Source organism: Hyla sarda, chromosome 8 (assembly GCF_029499605.1).
Source record: "Hyla sarda isolate aHylSar1 chromosome 8, aHylSar1.hap1, whole genome shotgun sequence".
NCBI lineage: Eukaryota > Metazoa > Chordata > Amphibia > Anura > Hylidae > Hyla > Hyla sarda.
Genome location: NC_079196.1, coordinates 212,239,293 through 212,259,220, shown reverse-complemented (window position 1 = coordinate 212,259,220; position 19,928 = coordinate 212,239,293).

Genomic DNA, 19,928 nt, shown 5'->3' with positions numbered 1-19,928 from the left:
AGAGGGAATTTCAACCTGCTATTAAGATCTTACATGATAAGTAGAGATTTCCCCTTAAACTGATCATCACTAAAGGTAGTTCCAAACATGTGGTATAAGGCTACAATGCCATTGTCTGAGTTGCCTTTTTCTCCAAAACGTATGGAAAAATTATCCATAGTATCTGCTAAGAAGTCTTCATCTCCAGCATCTTCTACAACTTAAGGACTCAATTCTTCCTTGAAGATTTGGTATTCCTACTGTCTTAGGCTGGGTTCACACCACGTTTTTGCAATACAGTTCCCATATACGTTTTCAATTTGCAAACTGTATGGAACCGTATTGAAAACCGCATACATAGACTCTCCATTGAAAACCGTATGCTAAAAGGTGCATCCGATTGTGTCTGTTTGGCATCCTGTACGATTTTGTCAGTTTTTTTTCCCGTACCCAAAACTGTAGCCTACCGTATTGAAATGTATACGTTTTTTTTTTTAACAAGAGAGTCAATGGGAACCGTACAGAACCGTATGTATGTACGGTTCCATCCTGTTTTCGACTTTACAGTTTTTAAATCAAACATGTGAAACTTAATTCATAATGGAGTGAAAAGTTAAAAACGTATACATTTTTTTCTTAAAAAAACGAATGCAATCGGACATCACTTTCAATCCGTATATGGTTTTCAACCTTAATATGGGTTAGAATTTGTATATGCGTTTTGATACAGTTTAGTCAGGTTTTAAGGAATCCGTTCATCAAAAACCTGATACAGGAACTGTATTGCAAAAACATGGTGTGAACCCAGCCTTGTGTAAATTTTCTCATTTTGTCCAGTGGGAAAAAAAAAAGATAATTCAAATATTGTAAGTATCCTTCTCACCTTCTTTTCCTATGTTACCATCTGTTGTACTTCCGTGTTCTTGGTGGGTAAACATCAAATACCACATATGTGGTATTTCATGCTTCAGAGGCAGGTATTTGTGTGTGTACTTGGACATATTTTTGGTGTGGAGGGGTACGCTTGACCATATTTGCTCGGTCTGTACCCCACATAATACCACACACTGTATAATCCAGGTACCTTTGTTGTTGTTCTTTTGAATTGGGGTCATTGTTTTTTCCCACATTTTGGTGCAGGGGGTGATTTATATAAAGTAGTTATATTAAAGGGGTACTCCGATGCTTAGACATCTTATCCCCTATCCAAAGGATAGGGGATAAGATTCCTGAATGCGGGAGTCCCGCTGCTGGGGACCCCCGGGATCTTGCACGCGGCACCCTGTTTGTAATCAGTCCCCGGAGCGTGTTCGCTCCGGGTCTGATTACCGCCGACCACGCGGCCGGTGGCGTGTGACGTCACGCCTCCGCCCCCGTGTGATGTCACGCTCCGCCCCTCAATACAAGCCTACGGGAGGGGGCGTGACAGCTACCAGGATGCTAAAATTTATGACATTTTCACTTAGGAAATGTATTTAAAAGTGGAGAATGCTATACGACTTAAGAATAAGAGGTTCCCCCATATTTTTACTTCTGTAGCTAAATCTAAAAAGAAGGGAGTGGCAAAAAACATTAAAGATACTTTGGCCTTTTAACCCCTTAAGGACCCAGCCATTTTACACCTTAGGACCCGGCCATTTTTTGCACATCTGACCACTGTCACTTTGAACATTAATAACTCTGGAATGCTTTTAGTTATCATTCTGATTCCGAGATTGTTTTTTCGTGACATATTCTACTTTAACATAGTGGTAAAATTTTGTGGTAACTTGCATCCTTTCTTGGTGAAAAATCCCCAAATTTGATGAAAACTTAGAAAATTGAGCATTTTTCTAACCTTGAAACTCTCTGATTGTAAGGAAAATGGATATTCCAAATATTTTTTTTTTATTCACATATACAATATGTCTACTTTATGTTTGCATCATATAATTTATCAGTTTTTACTTTTGGAAGACACCAGAGGGCTTCAAAGTTCAGCAGCAATTTTCCAATTTTTCACAAAATTTCCAAAATCACAATTTTTCAGGGACCAGTTCAGTTTTTAAGTGGATTTGAAGGGTCTTCATCTTAGAAATACCCCACAAATGACCCAATTATAAAAACTGCACCCCCCAAAGTATTCAAAATGAAATTCAGTGAGCGTTTTAACCCTTTAGGTGTTTCACAGGAATAGCAGCAAAGTGAAGGAGAAAATTCACAATCTTCATTTTTTACACTCGAATGTTCTTGTAGACCCAATTTTTGAATTTTTACAAGGGGTAAAAGGAGAAAATGTATACTTCTATTTGTAGCCCAATTTCTCTCGAGTAAGCACATACCTCATATGTCTATGTAAAGTGTTCGGCGGGTGCAGTAGAGGGCTCAGAAGAGAAGGAGCGACAAGGGGATTTTGGAGAGTACGTTTTTCTGAAATGGTTTTTGGGGGGCATGTTGCATTTAGGAAGCCCCTATGGTGCCAGAAGAGCCAAAAAAAACACATGGCATACCATTTTGGAAACTAGACCCCTTGAGGAACGTAACAAGCAATAAAGTGAGCCTTAACCCCTTAAGGACCAGGCCATTTTACACCTTAAGGACCGGAGAGTTTTTTGCAATTCTGACCACTGTCACTTTAAACATTAATAACTCTGGAATGCTTTTAGTTATCATTCTGATTCCGAGATTGTTTTTTCGTGACATATTCTACTTTAACTTAGTGGTAAAATTTTATGGTAACTTGCATCCTTTCATGGTGAAAAATCCCAAAATTTGATGAAAAAAATGAAAATTTTGCATTTTTCTAACTTTGAAGCCCTCTGCTTGTAAGGAAAATGGATATTCAAAATATATTTTTTTTGGGTTCACATATACAATATGTCTACTTTATGTTTGCATCATAAAATTTATGAGTTTTTACTTTTGGAAGACACCAGAGGGCTTCAAAGTTCAGCAGCAATTTTCCGATTTTTCACAAAATTTTCAAACTCGCTATTTTTCAGGGACCAGTTCAGGTTTGAAGTGGATTTGAAGGGTCTTCATATTAGAAATACCCCATAAATGACCCCATTATAAAAACTGCACCCCCCAAAGTATTCAAAATGACATTCAGTAAGTGTATTAACCCTTTAGGTGTTTCACAGGAATAGCAGCAAAGTGAAGGAGAAAATTCTAAATCTTCGTTTTTTACACTCGCATGTTCTTGTAGACCCAATTTTTTAATTTTTGCAAGGGGTAAAAAGGAGAAAATTTTTACTTGTATTTGAAACCCAATTTCTCTCGAGTAAGCACATACCTCATATGTCTATGGAAATTGTTCGGCGGGCGCAGTAGAGGGCTCAGAAGGGAAGGAGCGACAAATGGTTTTTGGGGGGCATGCCGCATTTAGGAAGCCCCTATGGTGCCAGGACAGCAAAAAAAAAACACATGGCATACCATTTTGGAAACTAGACCCCTCAGGGAACGTAACAAGGGGTAAAGTGAACCTTAATACCCTACAGGTGATTCACGACTTTTGCATATGTAAAAAAAATATATATTTTTTTTACCTAAAATGCTTGGTTTCCCAAAAATTTTACATTTTTAAAAAGGGTAATAGCAGAAAATACCCCCCAAAATTTGAAGCCCAATTTCTCCCGATACAGAAAACACCTCGCATGGGGGTGAAAAGTGCTCTGCTGGCGCACTACAGGTCTCAGAAGAGAAGGAGTCACATTTGGCTTTTTTGAAGGAAATTTTGCTCTGGGGGCATGCCGCATTTAGGAAGCCCCTATGGTGCCAGAACAGCAAAAAAAAAACACATGGCATACCATTTTGGAAACTAGACCCCTCGGGGAACGTAACAAGGGGTAATGTGAACCTTAATGCCCTACAGGTGTTTCACGACTTTTGCATATGTAAAAAAAAAAAAAAATTTTTACCTAAAATGCTTGTTTTCCCAAAATGTTTACATTTTTAAAAAAAGGGTAATAGCAGAAAATACCCCCCAAAATTTGAAGCCCAATTTCTCCCGATTCAGAAAACACCCCATATGGGGGTGAAAAGTGCTCTGCTGGCGCACTACAGGTCTCAGAAGAGAAGGAGTCACATTTGACTTTTTGAAAGCGAATTTTGCTCTGGGGGCATGCCGCATTTAGGAAGCCCCTATGGTGCCAGGACAGCAAAAAAAAAAAACACATGGCATACCATATTGGAAACTAGACCCCTCGGGGAACGTAACAAGGGGTAGTTTGAACCTTAATACCCTACAGGTGTTTCACGACTTTTGCATATGTAAAAACATATATATTTTTTTTACCTAAAATGCTTGTTTTCCCAAAAATTTTACATTTTTAAAAAGGGTAATAGCAGAAAATACCCCCCAAAATTTGTTAGGCAATTTCTCCCGAGTACGGCGATACCCCATATGTGACCCTAAACTGTTGCCTTGAAATACGACAGGGCTCCAAAGTGAGAGCGCCATGCGCATTTGAGGCCTAAATTAGGGACTTGCATAGGGGTGGACATAGGGGTATTCTACGCCAGTGATTCCCAAACAGGGGGCCTCCAGCTGTTGTAAAACTCCCAGCATGCCTAGACAGTCAACGGCTATCTGGCAATACTGGGAGTAGTTGTTTTGCAACAGCTGGAGGCTCCGTTTTGGAAACAGTGGCGTACCAGACGTTTTTCATTTTTATTGGGGAGGGGAGGGGGGCTGTGTAGGGGTATGTGTATATGTAGTGTTTTTTACTTTTTATTTTATTTTGTGTTAGTGTAGTGTAGTGTTTTTAGGGTACAGTCGCACGGGCGGGGGGTTCACAGTAGTTTCTCGCTGGCAGTTTGAGCTGCGGCAGAAATTTTGCCGCACCTCAAACTTGCAGCCGGATACTTACTGTAATCCTCCGCCCATGTGAGTGTACCCTGTACATTCACATTGGGGGGGGGGAACATCCAGCTGTTGCAAAACTACAACTCCCAGCATGTACGGTCTATCAGTGCATGCTGGGAGTTGTAGTTTTGCAACAGCTGGAGGCACACTGGTTGTGAAACACCGAGTTTGGTAACAAACTCAGTGTTTTGCAACCAGTGTGCTTTCAGCTGTTGCAAAAGCTACAACCCCCATCATGTACGGACAGCGGAAGGGCATGCTGGGTCTTGTAGTTATGCAACAGCTGGAGGCATACTACTTTGGCTGGGGATGCTGGGGATTGTAGTTATGCAACAGCTGGAGACACACTGGTTTGCTACTTAACTCAGTGTGCCTTCAGCTGTTGCAAAACTACAACTCTCAGCAGTCACCGACAGCCAACGGGCATGCTGGGAGTTGTAGTTATGCAACCACCAGATGCACCACTACAACTCCCAGCATGCACTTTAGCTGATTGTGCAAGCTGGGAGTTGTAGTTACACAACAGCTGAAGGTACACTTTTCTATAGAAAGAATGTGCCTCCAGCTGTTGCAAAACTACAAGTCCCAGCATGCCCATAAGGGAATGCTGGGAGTTGTGGTGGTCTGCCTCCTGCTGTTGCATAACTACAGCTCCCAGTATGCCCTTTTTGCATGCTGGGAGCTGTTGCTAAGCAACAGCAGGAGGCTGTCACTCACCTCCAACGATCCAGCCGCACAGGTCAGTCCCTCGTCGTCTCCGCCGTCGCCGCTGCTCCTGGGGCCCCGATCCCAACAGGGGCGCCGGGGATCGGGGTCCCCAGCACCCGGGGTGCACGTCCCGCACCCGCTCACGTCCTCCGGAAGAGGGGCGGAGCGGGTTGCGGGAGTGACACCCACAGCAGGCGCCCTGATTGGTCGGCCGGTAATCCGGCCGACGAATCAGGGCGATCGTGAGGTGGTACCAGTGCCACCTCACTCCTGCTGGCTCTGGCTGTTCGGGGCCGTCTCTGACGGCCCTGATCAGCCAATAATTCCGGGTCACCGGGTCACTGGAGACCCGATTGACCCGGAATCCGCCGAAGATCGCTGGACTGAATTGTCCAGCGATCTGCGGCCATCGCCGACATGGGGGGTCATCATGACCCCCCTGGGCGATATGCCCCGATTCCTGCTGAACGATTTCAGCAGGCATCGGGCACCGGCTCTGCTCCAGATGGTTGCGGGGGGCCGGTAAAACACATGACGTTCTCATACGTCATGTGTCCTTAAGGACTCGGAAATGGAGACGTATGAGAACGTCATGTGTCCTTAAGGGGTTAATACTCCACGGGTGTTTCACGACTTTTGCATATGTAAAAAAAAACTTTTAAAAAAATTTCACTAAAATGAATTAAATTTTGCTTACCTGAAAATTTCAATTCCTGGAGTCCGTAGGCAGCACAGAATGGGTTAAGTTCGTCCTCCCGAACTTGTCAGAAGAGGTAATTAGCATAAAAAAATTAACAAATTAGCGTAATTAGCCCAATTAACAGACCCCTCCCTCTAGGTATAAATGGACAAACCCACAAACAGACCATAGAGTAGTTATAAAGCAATATTTAATTAGGGTGGGATCCCTGTGCTGCCTACGGACTCCAGGAATTGAAATTTTCAGGTAAGCAAAATTTAATTCATTCCTGGACGTCCTACGGCAGCACAGAATGGGATTTAAGTAGCAGAAAATAATAAAGGGAGGGCATTACTTCTTAAACGCTTCTTCCAACACTGCCTTGCCTAGGGCTGAGCTACTGGAGACGTCCAGACGGTAGTGTTGAATGAATGTGGTTGGCGTTGCCCACGTAGCCGCTCTACAGATCTCCTGAAGTGATACCTGAGAAGCTTCAGCCCAAGATGCCGAGGTTGCCCTGGTAGAATGGGCTTTTAGATCCCTTGGAGGCTCCAGGCCTTGCTTTTGGAAGGAAAAACTGATAGTCTTCTTAATCCAGTTGGCAATAGTGGATTTGGCTGCCTTGGAGCCTTTAGATTTGGCTCCGAACTGCACAAACAAATGTTCCGAGCACCTGAATGATGCTGTTCTAGCAATATACTCTAACACTGTACGTCTGACATCTAATTTGGAGATTTCTTGATGTTCAGCTAGAGCCGGTAGAATAATTTCCTGTTGAAGGTTATGCACAGAATGGACTTTCGGGATAAACCCGGGAAGAGTACGAAGTACTAAGGCATCCCCAAGATCTCTTAGATATGGCTCACGGCAAGAGAGTGCCTGAATCTCACTGACCCTGCGTGCTGAAGCGATAGCCACTAAAAAACAAGTTTTCCACGTGAGAAACTTTATATCAATGGATTGAATGGGTTCAAAAGGGTCTGATGTGAGGCACTTCAAGACTCTGGAAAGATCCCAAGACGGTATAGGCTTGCTGACTTTCGGGCAAATATTATTTACCCCTTTGAAGAATCTTTTGACCAACGGGTTTCCAGTAAATCTTCCTGCTAGAAAAAAATTTATAGCGGCAAATTGGACTTTCAGAGTGGACTGCTTGAGACCCTTACTGAGTCCGAGCTGAAGAAAGTTCAGAATATCAATAATTGACGGATTATCTTCAGGACACTTGGACTTGAAGAGACTCCATACTCTGGAGTAACACTTTCTTGTACCTGTTTTGCTTGATTTGTCCAAAGTAGATAAGACCTCACTAGATAGCCCTTTGGACCTAAGCAGGTTCAATTCACCTCCCAAGCAGTCAGATGCAGGGAGTTGAGCTCCTGATGGCAAATCCCCTGCTGGGATAGAAGATCCCTTGTCTTGGGCAGATGCCAGAAACGATTGTGAGATACTTCCATGGCTAGGGAGAACCAAGCCCTCCTGGGCCAATAAGGGAGGATCAGGATCGCTCGAGGGTTCTCCTTTTTGACCTTCAGTAGGGTCCTCTGGATTAGAGCAGGAGGAAACAGATACAGGAACCTCCCCTCCCAGGATAATGACAGACCGTCCAGATGATATGGGTGGTCCAGACAAGAGAGAGAGCAGAACTTCTGCAGCTTGGCATTCCTCCTTGTCGCGAATACATCTATCTCCGGGGTACCGAACCGCTCTTCTAATTGGTTGAAGATCTCCATGCTCAATTCCCATTCGCCTGGATGAAGGGATCTCCGACTGAGAAGATCCGCCTTGACATTCAGGATACCTTGTAAGTGTACTGCCACAAGACTGTTGATGCTGCATTCCGCCCATCTGAAGATCCTGGCACACTCGGACATCAGGGATTGAGACCTGGTTCCCCCCTGTTTGTTCAGATAAAAAACTGTAGGCAGATTGTCTGACCTGACTAGGACATCCTGGTGAAGCAAAACAGGGGTGAAGTGAAGCAGTGCTAAACGCACTGCTCGCAGCTCCTTCATGTTTGAGGACAGCGAATCTTCTTCCTGGGACCAAAGGCCTTGGGTCCAGCGATTGCCAATGCAGGCTCCCCATCCACGAGCTGAAGCATCGGTCGTGATGACAATTTGTTGCGATGGTAGTAACGATTTTCCTTGAGAGAACCTGTTCTGCATGAGCCACCAACGAAGTTCCCTGCGGAGAATTGAAGGAATCGAGACACAGCTTTCCAAATCTGTCTTTGATCTGTTCCAGCATGAGAGAACCCTTGTCTGCAGACTGCGCATATGGGCCTTTGCCCAGGGGACCGCATCTATCGTTGATGTAAGGCTGCCCAGGACTCTCATTGCTTGACGAATAGATACCTTCTTGGATCTTATCAGGAATTTTATCTGATTCCTCAACTTCGTTTCCCTCTCCCGGGAAATGGAGATTTTCATCGCTAGGGAATCTACTATGAACCCTAAAAAAAGAACCTGCTGTGATGGAATCAACTGAGACTTTTCCAGGTTGACTAGGAAGCCATGATTTTGGAGAAAATAAATTATTTCCTTCATGTGATGGGACAAATCTAGGCTGGACCCAGCTCTCACCCACCAGTCGTCCAGGTACGGCACCACCGTGATTCCTTGGAGGCGTAATGCCGCCGAAAGAACCACCACTAGCTTCGTAAACACCCTCGGTGCTGAGCTCAGCCCGAAGGGAAGACACTTGAATTGTAGATGCCATGTTGTGTTGTCTACCATTAATGTGAATCTGAGAAATTTTCTGTATGCCGGATGGATGGGAACATGTAGATAGGCATCTGACAAATCCAGAGTCGCCATGAAGTCTCCCTGGTTCACCAAAGGAAGTACTGATCTTATAGTTTCCATTTTGAAGTGTTTCTTGATCATGAACTTGTTCAGGTACGTGAGATCCACAACTAATCTCCACTTCCCGCTGGACTTCGGTACTGCGAAAATCCTTGAATAAATCCCGGTGAACCGCTCCTGATGTGGTACCCATTCCACTGCGTTCTTCTCCAGAAAACTCTTGACCAGAGAAATCACATTCTGGTCCTGATTTGTGTTGAGAAGAAATCTCCCCGGAGGGGAGTAAAGAAGCTCGAGTTTGTAGCCTTTCTGAATCACTGAAAGAACCCACTTGTCCTGTGTCGTATGAGCCCACACTTGAAAAAATTTTTCTAACCTTCCTCCAACCTTGGGGGATGTTAAGGTGGCGTCATAAGGGCTTCCTTTTTTCTGGAGGTTTGCTCTTAGAGGCAGAGCTAGAGTTTGCGCCTCTCCTCTGCCTACCAAACCTAGGCCTATTATACTGGCCTGGCTGAAAATTCCTCCTTTGGAATTTGGGAGACCTCCGCCATTTTGGACGGCCTTTAGATGCATCCCTTTTGGATGTTCCTGGGAAGGCATCGTTGTCATCATTCATGTCTTTGAGGATACTCTTTAGGCTTGGCCCAAAGAGAGATTCTGGGGAAAAAGGTAAGGAGCAGAGGTTATTCTTGGCTGCTACGTCCCCCTTTCCCCATTGCTTGATCCAAAGCGCTCTCCTTATAGAGTTTGATTCAGCCATATTTTGGGCTGATAGACGCAGTGTGTCCAGTGGAGCATCGCACAGGAACTCTGCCGCAGATTTCATGACAGGAATTTTCCTGATGATGTCGTCCCTAGGGACTCCATCCATAAGATCTCTGGATAATTGACTTATCCATATTCGGAGCGCTCTGGCCACCGGAACAGAGGACATCGCTACCTTGGATACTGCTGCAGCAGTAGAAAAAGCTTTTTTAGACAGAGACTCTGCTTTTCTATCCATAGGATTAGCTAGAACAGAAGATTCCTCGGAAGGAAAGTATGACTTCTTGACTAGCTTGGCTACAGGCAAATCCACCTTAGGAGGATTGAACCATGAGGAGGTAGCCTCGGATGACAGCTTGTATACCGCCCTAAAACGGGATCCAACATCTACTCTTTTCTCCGGCTTATCCCAGTTGGCCGTGAACCACTTGGTGATGGCAGGATGAGAGGGTAACACCCTGTCCTTGGAGACAGGAAAGTAATAAAGACTTTCCCTGGGAATTCTCCCCTCCGTGGAACGATCAGTCTCTAATACGTGTTTCACCGATTTTATTAGGGAATGCATGTCATCCTTGTGAAAGATATAGTAATCCTCCGGAGAGTCCTGTGACTCTACAGAGGACCTTGATTCAGATGCCTCAGAGTCTGCAGGAGAGACAGCTCTGTGTTGTATCTTACGCCTTTTTGCTGAGGGACTCTCTCCCGGTAGCATAGTGGATATCCGTTTTTTAAACCACTCAAAGAAGGAGGAGGCCTCATCTCCAAACCTATCATCTTCCACTGGTTGCTGTAGTGAACATCTGCCGCACACATCCCCTTCTGCATCATCTGCTAGAGGCTGGGAACATGATTCACATAGCCTGTGTTTTGCCTTGCTGGACCTTTTACCCCTAGGTGCCTCGTCCGACATCTGTAGAAAAAAAGGGGGGTCAATAGTAAAGCAATTCTGAACTGTATGACCAGACCACAGCATAAACAACCAAGATAGTAGTGACAGTAATTAAACGGGAAGGTACTTCACAGTAACCTAATAGATGCATATCCACAGTATGCTAACCAATCAACTACTATATATACATATTGGCAGTGTGGGAAACTTCACAGTAAACCATGCATACCCAGAAGCAAACAAAAAAACTTACTTTTAATCTCCAGAGCCCTGCTGCCCCAAGCACAGTGTCTACGGCAGCAGGGATGACAAGGAGCAAGTTTATAAGCCTCACATGGCGGGAAACGCAGGCGTCCCGCCCACCCGTGACGCGCAGCTCATTTCCGGACTCCCGCGAATCGCGACTCACTGCACGCGGGAACGCCCCTTGGATCGCGGACCTCTAAGCGCTCCGGAGACCGGAGCTGCGTTGACTCGGAAGCAAACACGCCGAGCCCAGAGCACACCAGACCGGGCAGGCACCGCATGGTAAGCTAAGTACTTCACAGTACCTGCTAGGCTCAAAGTACACATCTTCATGCGAACGGGACTTCACAGTCACCTTAACATAGTGAGAAAAGCGGAGTGCTTCACAGCTTACCCGCATAATCCAGGCCAAAAACCTGTAAAAAAAAAGAAACAATAGTATATATAAATACAGGAGGGAAAACCCCCTAATACCCCTTCTGAGTTCAGAAGAGAAAAACTCTATGGTCTGTTTGTGGGTTTGTCCATTTATACCTAGAGGGAGGGGTCTGTTAATTGGGCTAATTACGCTAATTTGTTAATTTTTTTATGCTAATTACCTCTTCTGACAAGTTCGGGAGGACGAACTTAACCCATTCTGTGCTGCCGTAGGACGTCCAGGAATGTGTGTTTCCCCCCAAATTTCACATTTTTGCAAGGTTTAATAGCAGAAAATACCCCCCAAAATTTGTAACCCCATCTCTTCTGAGTATGGAGGAAACCCATAAGTTGACCTGAAGTGCACTACGGGCTGTCACGATGCCGGCTGGCGGAAGGTGGATCCTCTGTGCCAGAGAGGGATTGGCGTGGACCGTGCTAGTGGACCGGTTCTAAGCTGCTACTGGTTTTCACCAGAGCCCGCCGCAAAGCGGGATGGTCTTGCAGCGGTGGTAGCAACCAGGTCGTATCCACTAGCAACGGCTCAACCTCTCTGACTGCTGAAGATAGGCGCGGTACAAGGGAGTAGACAGGAGCAAGGTCGGACGTAGCAGAAGGTCGGGGCAGGCAGCAAGGATCGTAGTCAATATGGCAATAGCAGGAGGTCAAGTACACAGTATGGACAAACACAGTAAACGCTTTCTCAAGGCACTAAGGCAACAAGATCCGGCAGGGGAGTGCAGGGGCAGAGATCAGATATAGTCTGGGAGCAGGTGGAAGCCAATTAAGCTAATTGGGCCAGGCACCAATCATTGGTGCACTGGCCCTTTAAATCTCAGAGAGCTGGCGCGCGCGCGCCCTAGAGAGCGGAGCCGCGCGCGCCAGCACATGACAGCAGGGGGCCGGGACGGGTAGGTGACCTGGGATGCGACTCGCGAGCGGGCGCGTCCCGCTGTGCGAATCGCATCCCCGACGGCCATGACAGTGCAGCGCTCCCGGTCAGCGGGACTGACCGGGGCGCTGCGGAGAGAGAGGCGCCGTGAGCGCTCCGGGGAGGAGCGGGGACCCGGAGCGCTAGGCGTAACACGGGCGAACTACAATGCTCAGAAGAGAAGGAGTCATATTTGCCTTTTTGAGAGCAAATTTTGCTCGGGGGCATGTCGCATTTAGGAAGCCCCTATGGTGCCAGGACAGCAAAAAAATACCCACATGGCCCACCATTTTGGAAACTAGACCCCTTGAGGAATGTAACAAGGAATAAAGTGAGCCTTAATACCCCACAAGGGTTTCACGACTTTTGCATACGTAAAAAAAATAAAACAATTTCACTAAAATGTGTGTTTCCCCCCAAATTTCACATTTTTGCAAGGTTTAATAGCAGAAAATACCCCCCAAATTTGGAACCCCATCTCTTCTGAGTATGGAGGTACCCCATAAGTTGACCTGAAGTGCACTACGGACGAACTACAATGCTCAGAAGAGGAGTCATATTTGGCTTTTTGAGAGCAAATTTTGCTTGGGGGGGCATGTCGCATTTAGGAAGCCCCTATGGTGCCAGGACAGCAAAACAAAAAAAACACATGGCATACCATTTTGGAAACTAGACCCCTTGAGGAACGTAACAAGGGGTACAGTGAGCATTTACTCCCCACTGGTGTCTGTCAGATCTTTGGAACAGTGGGCTGTACAAAATTTTTTATTTGCACAGCCCACTGTTCCAAAGATCTGTCAGACACCAGTGGGGTGTAAATTCCCACTGCACCCCTCATTACATTCCGTGAGGGGTGTAGTTTCCGAAATGGAGTCACATGTGGGGTTTTTTTTTTTTTGCGTTTGTCAAAACCGCTGTAACAATCAGCCACCCCTGTGCAAATCACCTCAAATGTACCTGGTGCACTCTCCCTTCTGGGCCTTGTTGTGCGCCCCCAGAGCACTTTGCGCCCACATATGGGGTATCTCCGTAGTCGGGAGAAATTTCATTACAAATTTTGGGGGGCTTTTTTCCCTTTTACCTCTTGTCAAAATGAAAAGTATAGGGCAACACCAGCATGTTAGTGTAAAAAATGTATTTGTAGACCCCAACTTCCCCTTTTCATAAGGGGGAAAGGAGAAAAAGCCCACCAAAATTTGTTGCAATTTCTCCCGAGTACAGCGATACCCCATATGTGGCCCTAAACTGTTGCCTTGAAATACGACAGGGCTCCGAAGTGAGAGCGCCTTGTGCATTTGAGGCCTGAATTAGGGATTTGCATAGGGGTGGACATAGGGGTGTTCTACGCCAGTGATTCCCAAACAGGGTGCCTCCAGCTGTTGCAAAACTCCCAGCATTCTTGGACAGTCAACGGCTGTCCGGCAATACTGGGAGTTGTTGTTTTGCAACAGCTGGAGGCTCCATTTTGAAAACAGTGGTGTACCAGACGTTTTTCATTTTTATTGGGGAGGGGGGCTGTGTAGGGGTATGTGTATATGTAGTGTTTTTTACTTTTTATTTTGTGTTAGTGTAGTGTAGTGTTTTTAGGGTACAGTCACACGGGCGGGGGATTACAGCGAGTTTCCCGCTGCGAGTTTGAGCTGCCGTGCAGAATTTGCTGCATCGCAAACGTGCAGCCTGATACTCACTGTAAGCCCCCTGCCCATGTGAATGTACCCTGTACAAAACTACAACTCCCAGCATGCACAGTCTATCAGTGCATGCTGGTAGTTATAGTTTTGCAACAGCTGGAGGCACAAGGGTTGGGAAACACTGAGTTAGGAAACAGACAATGTTTCCCAACCAGTGTGCCTCCAGTTGTTGCAAAACCACAACTCCCAAACATTCTCAGGCATGCTGTAAGTAGTAGTTCGGCAACATCTTTAGAGCCAGATGTTGCCAAACTAAAACTCCCAGCATGCTTGGAGTTGTAGTTTTGCAACATCTGGAGGACTACAGTTTGCAGACCACTAATACAACTCCCAGCATGCCTGGACAGTAAGGGCATGCTGAGGATGTGTAGTTTTGCAACATCTGGAAGGGCACAGTGGTCTCCAAACTGTGGACCTCCAGATGTTGCAAAACTGCAACTCCCAGCATGCCCAGACGCCAAGGGCAGTCTGGGCATTCTGGGAGTTGTAGTGTAAGGGGACCAGATGGAGCAGTCCAGATCACTTTATGGCGGTCTGGACTGCTGCAAAGGTCCCACGCCGCCGCCGAAGATCAACTCACATGTTGCCACCGCCGTCGGGATCCGGGTCTTCAGGGACGAGGTAAGTACTGGGCCCCAGCACTCCCCCGTCCCCCGCCGCGTCCTCCGGACTTCCAGGGGCCGGGCAGGGCAGGAGGAAGTAACCGCCCCCCCCCCCCCTCCTGCGATTGGTCGGTTAACTAACCAAGGAATCGCAGGGGATAGGAGGAGGTGGCACGCTTGCCAACTCACTCCTATACTTCAGCATGGTCCTGGCTGTCTGTGACAACCGGAATCATGCAAAATTACTGGGCGGTCGGTTCCCAGAGACCCGATCAGCCCGTTATCGCCGCAGATCGCAAGGGCGATTTCCCTCGTCATTTGTGACGATCGCCGACATGGGGGCCTACATGGCCCCCCTCGGTGTTTGCCCTGGATGCCTGCTGAAGCATTTCAGCAGGCATCCGCTTCAGAACTCTGCCCGGTGAGCGGCAGGGACTGGAATAAGCCAAGACGTCACAGGACGTCCTGGGTCCTTAAAGCCCAGGGTGCCAGGACGTCACAGGACATCCTGTGTCCTTAAGGGGTTAAAGGAGTAGTCCAGTGGTGAACGAGTGGTGAACAACTTATCCCCTATCCTAAGGATAGGGGATAAGTTGCAGATCTCAGGGGGGTCGGACGGTCGGTCGGACCCCCCCCCCCGCGATCTCAAACTTATCCCTTATCCTTAGGATAGGGGATAAGTTTTTCACCACTCGTTCACCACCTGACTACTCCTTTAACTTACTGACACCTATTCTGACCCAAAGGGCAGACTGCTTATTGTGGGGGCCTACTGAATAATATTCCCTATACATAAGTCTATGGAAACAAGTGTCCAAGTACAAAAATGGGATTGTAATGTAATGTTGGGATTTAGGAAGTATTATTGCTCTTATTAGACACCTCTACTGACACAGGAACTTATTGATGTGTGAAAGATATTGAACCCGACTGCTTGTGACTTTTCCTTCTTTTCCCACCCTCATTAGACCTTTTCTCGCACTGACTGGTTTCTAGTAGATAAGTTTACTTTCTCTACAATAGTATAGGCATCTATAGGGTCGATTACCTTAACCCCTTTAGGACAATGGACTTATATTTACGCCCATTGCTGTCTCCCGTTAGATGAAGCGCGCTTCATACCCGGTGAGTCCCGGTTGCTATCAGCAACCAGGACCCGCAGCTAATAATGGACATCGCCAATCTGATGTCCGGTATTAAACATTCAGATGCTGCATTCAAAAGTTGATCACAGCGTCTAAGACGGGCAGTGGGAGGGCCCTTACCTGCCTCCTCAATTTCCGATCTGTGCCTGGATGCTGCTGCAATCGAGTACATATAACACTGATCAATGCTATGCTATAGCACAGCATTGAACAGTGTATGCAATCTAAGGATTGCATGTTATAGTCCCCAAATAGGACAAGAGTTAATACATGTGATTTAACCCCTTCCCTAATGAAAGTTTGAATCACCCCCCCCCTCTTTTAACAAAAATATATTAACAAAAATAAACATAAACATGTGGCATCGTTGCGTGCGTAAATGTAAGAGCTATAAAAATATAACATTAATTAAACCGCATAGTCAATGGCATACACATGAAAAAATTCCAAAAGTCCAAAATTGCGTATTTTTGGTCACTTTGAATACCCCCAAAAAATGTATAAAAAGAGATCAAAAAGTCCCAACAAAATGGTACAGATAAAAACTTCAGATCATGGTGCAAAAAGTGAGCCCTCATATACCCCCATATGCAGAAAAATAAAAAAGGTATAGGGGTCAGAAAAGGATATTTTTAAACATGCTAATATTCCTACAAATAGTTATTATTTTTTAACCCCTTCCCGCTATTGGACGTATGCATACTTCCAGGCGAACTACACGTTCGCGCAAATGGACGTATGTATACGTCCAAGCGATCTCCTGCTCTGCCGCGGGCAGCGCAGGAGATCGCGGGTGGGACTCAGCTGTCAATCACAGCCGGAGTCCCATCGCAGCTGCCGGGGCCGCGATCGCGCCGGTCCCGGCAGCATTAACCCCATAGATGCCGTGATCAGTTCTGATCACGGCATCTATGGTGTTTGCAGGGGGAGCGCTCTCCCCCTGCCCATCAACGGCGGCGCCGCGATAAAATAAGGGGGATCGGGGGTGTCCAAGACACCCTCGATCCCCCTTGAAGAGATAGGAGTGAGGTGGCAGGGTTGCCACCCCTCCTATCCCTGCTATTGATCGGCGGAGCGACCGACCAATAGCAGACTGGGGGCGGGGGGGTTAAAGTTCGGTTCCCCCCGCTATGCCCACCCATCGTGTCCGGGCACAGCGGGGGGGAACCGTGTAATAGCGGCAGCGGCGGTCACTTACCCGGCGGCGGCTGTGATCATGGCGGCGGTGGAGGTGAGTATGGCGCCGCGTGTCCGGGAGTCTGTTGCCTAGCAACATCTGCAGGGCGACAGTTTAGAGAGTGGTCTCTAAACTGTGGCCCTCCAGATGTTGCAAAACTACAACTCCCACCATGCCTTGACAGCTGTTTGCTGTGTTGGCATGCTGGGAGTTGTAGTTTTGCAAGATTTAGAGGGGTTCAGGCTAGAGATCACTGACAGTGGTCTCTAAACTGTAGCCCTCCAGATGTTACAAAACTACAACTCCCAGCATGCCCAGACAGCAGTTTGCTGTCTTAGCATGCTGAGATTTGTAGTTTTGCAACATCTGGAGGGCCACAGTTTAGAGACCACTGTCAGTGATCTCTAGCCTGAACCCCTCTAAATCTTGCAAAACTACAACTCCCAGCATTCAGGAACAGCAAATGGCTGTCTCGGCATGCTGGGAGTTGTACTTGCGTGCCTCCAGCTGTTGCATAACTACATCTCCCAGCATTCCCTTTGGCAATCAGTACATGCTGAGAGTTGTAGTTCTGCAACAGCTGGAGGCACACTGGTTGGGAAATATCGAGTTAGGTAATAGGTTCTATTACCTAACTCAGTATTTTCCAACCAGTGTGCCTCCAGCTGTTGCAAAACTACAACTCCCAGCATGCACGTTCTGTCAGTGCATGCTGGGAGTTGTAGTTTTGCCCCCCCCCCCCCCATGTGAATGTACAGGTTACATTCACACTGGCGGCGGATTACAGTGAGTTTCCCCCTTCAAGTTTGAGCTGCAGCCCAAACTCCTAGCGGGAGACTCAGTGTAATCCGCCGTCAGTGTGAATGTAACCTAAAAACAATACACTAACATAAAATAAAGAGTAAAACACTACATATACACACGTACACTGCCCCCCCCTACCACCCCCCCTTCCCCCCCAATAAAAATGAAAAACGTATCCTACAGCAGTGTTTCCAAAACGGAGCCTCCAGCTGTTGCAAAACAAAAACTCCCAGCATTTCCGGACAGCCATTAACTGTCCAAGCATGCTGGGAGTTTAGCAACAGCTGGAGGCACCCTGTTTGGGAATCACTGGTGTAAAATACCCCTATGTCCACCCCTATGCAAATCCCTAATTTAGGCCTCAAATGCGCATGGCGCTCTCACTTTGGAGCCCTGTCGTATTTCAAGGCAACAGAATAGGGCCACATATGGGGTATCGCCGTACTTGGGAGAAATTGCCTAACAAATTTTGGGGGGCTTTTTCTCCTTATACCCCTTATGAAAAGGTAAAGTTGGGGTCTACACCAGCATGTTAGTGTAAAAAAAAACATTTTTGTACACTAACATACTGGTGTTGCCCCATACTTTAAAATTTCACAAGCGGTAAAAGAAAAAAAGCCTCCAAAATTTGTAACGCAATTTCTCCTGAGTACGGAGATACCCCATATGTGGGCGCAAAATGTTCTGGGGACGCACAACAAGGCTCAGGGAGAGTGCACCATGTAAATTTGAGGTCTGAATTGGTGATTTGCACAGGGGTGGCTGATTTTACAGCGGTTCTGACATAAGTGCAAAACAATAAATACCCACATGTGACTCCATTTTGGAAACTACACCCCTCACGGAATGTAATAAGGGGTACAGTGAGCATTTACACCCCACAGGTGTCTGACAGATCTTTGAAACAGGGGTCTGTGAAAATGAAAAATAAAATTTTTAATTTGCACAGCCCACTGTTCCAAAGATCCGTCAAATGCCAGTGGGGTGTAAATTCTCCCTGCACCCCTTATTACCTTCTGTGAGGGGTGTAGTTTTAAAAATGGGGTCACATGTGGGGGGGGGGTCCACTGTTCTGGCACCACGGGGGGCTTTGGAAATGCACATGGCCAAATTCTCTCTCCAAAAGCTCAATGATGCTCCTTCTCTTCTGAGCATTGTAGTTCGTCCCCAGTGCACTTCACGTCCACTTATGGGGTATTTCCACACTCAGAAGAGATGGGGTTACAAATTTTTTGGGGTATTTTCTGCTATTATCCCTTGTAAAAATGTAAAATTTGGGGGAAAACAAGCATTTTAGTGTAAAAAAAATAATTTTTTTTTACATATGCAAAAGTCCTGAAACACCTGTGGGGTATTAAGGTTCACTTTATCCCTTGTTACGTTCCTCAAGGGGTCTAGTTTCCAAAATGGTATGCCATGTGTTTTTTTTTTTGCTGTCCTGGCACCATAGGGGCTTCCTAAATGCGACATGCCCCCCGAGCAAAATTTGCTCTCAAAAAGCCAAATATGACTCCTTCTCTTCTGAGCATTGTAGTTCGCTCATAGTGCACTTCAGGTCAAGAGATGGGGTTACAAGTTTTGGGGGGTATTTTCTGCTATTAACCCTTGCAAAAATGTGAAATTTGGGGGGAAACACACATTTTAGTGAAAATTATTATTTTATTTTTTTTACATATGCAAAAGTCATGAAACACCTGTGGGGTATTAAGGCTCACTTAATTCCTTGTTACGTTCCCCAAGGGGTCTAGTTTCCAAAATGGTATGCCATGTGTGTTTTTTTTGCTGTTTTGGCACCATAGGGGCTTCCTAAATGCAACATGCCCCCCAAAAACCATTTCAGAAAAACGTACTCTCCAAAATCCCCTTGTCGCTCCTTCGCTTCTGAGCCCTCTACTGCGCCCGCCGAACAATTTACATAGACATATGAGGTATGTGCTTACTCGAGAGAAATTGGGCTACAAATTCAAGTATAAATTTTATCCTTTTACCCCTTGTAAAAATTCAAAAATTGGGTCTACAAGAACATGTAAGTGTAAAAAATGAAGATTTTGAATTCTCTCCTTCACTTTGCTGCTTTTCCTGTAAAACACCTAAAGGGTTAAAACACTTACTGAATGTCATTTTGAATACTTTGGGGGGTGCAGTTTTTGTAATGGGGTCATTTATGGAGTATTTCTAATATGAAGACTGTTCAAATCCAGTTCAAACCTGAACTGGTCCATGAAAAATAGCGAGTTTGAAA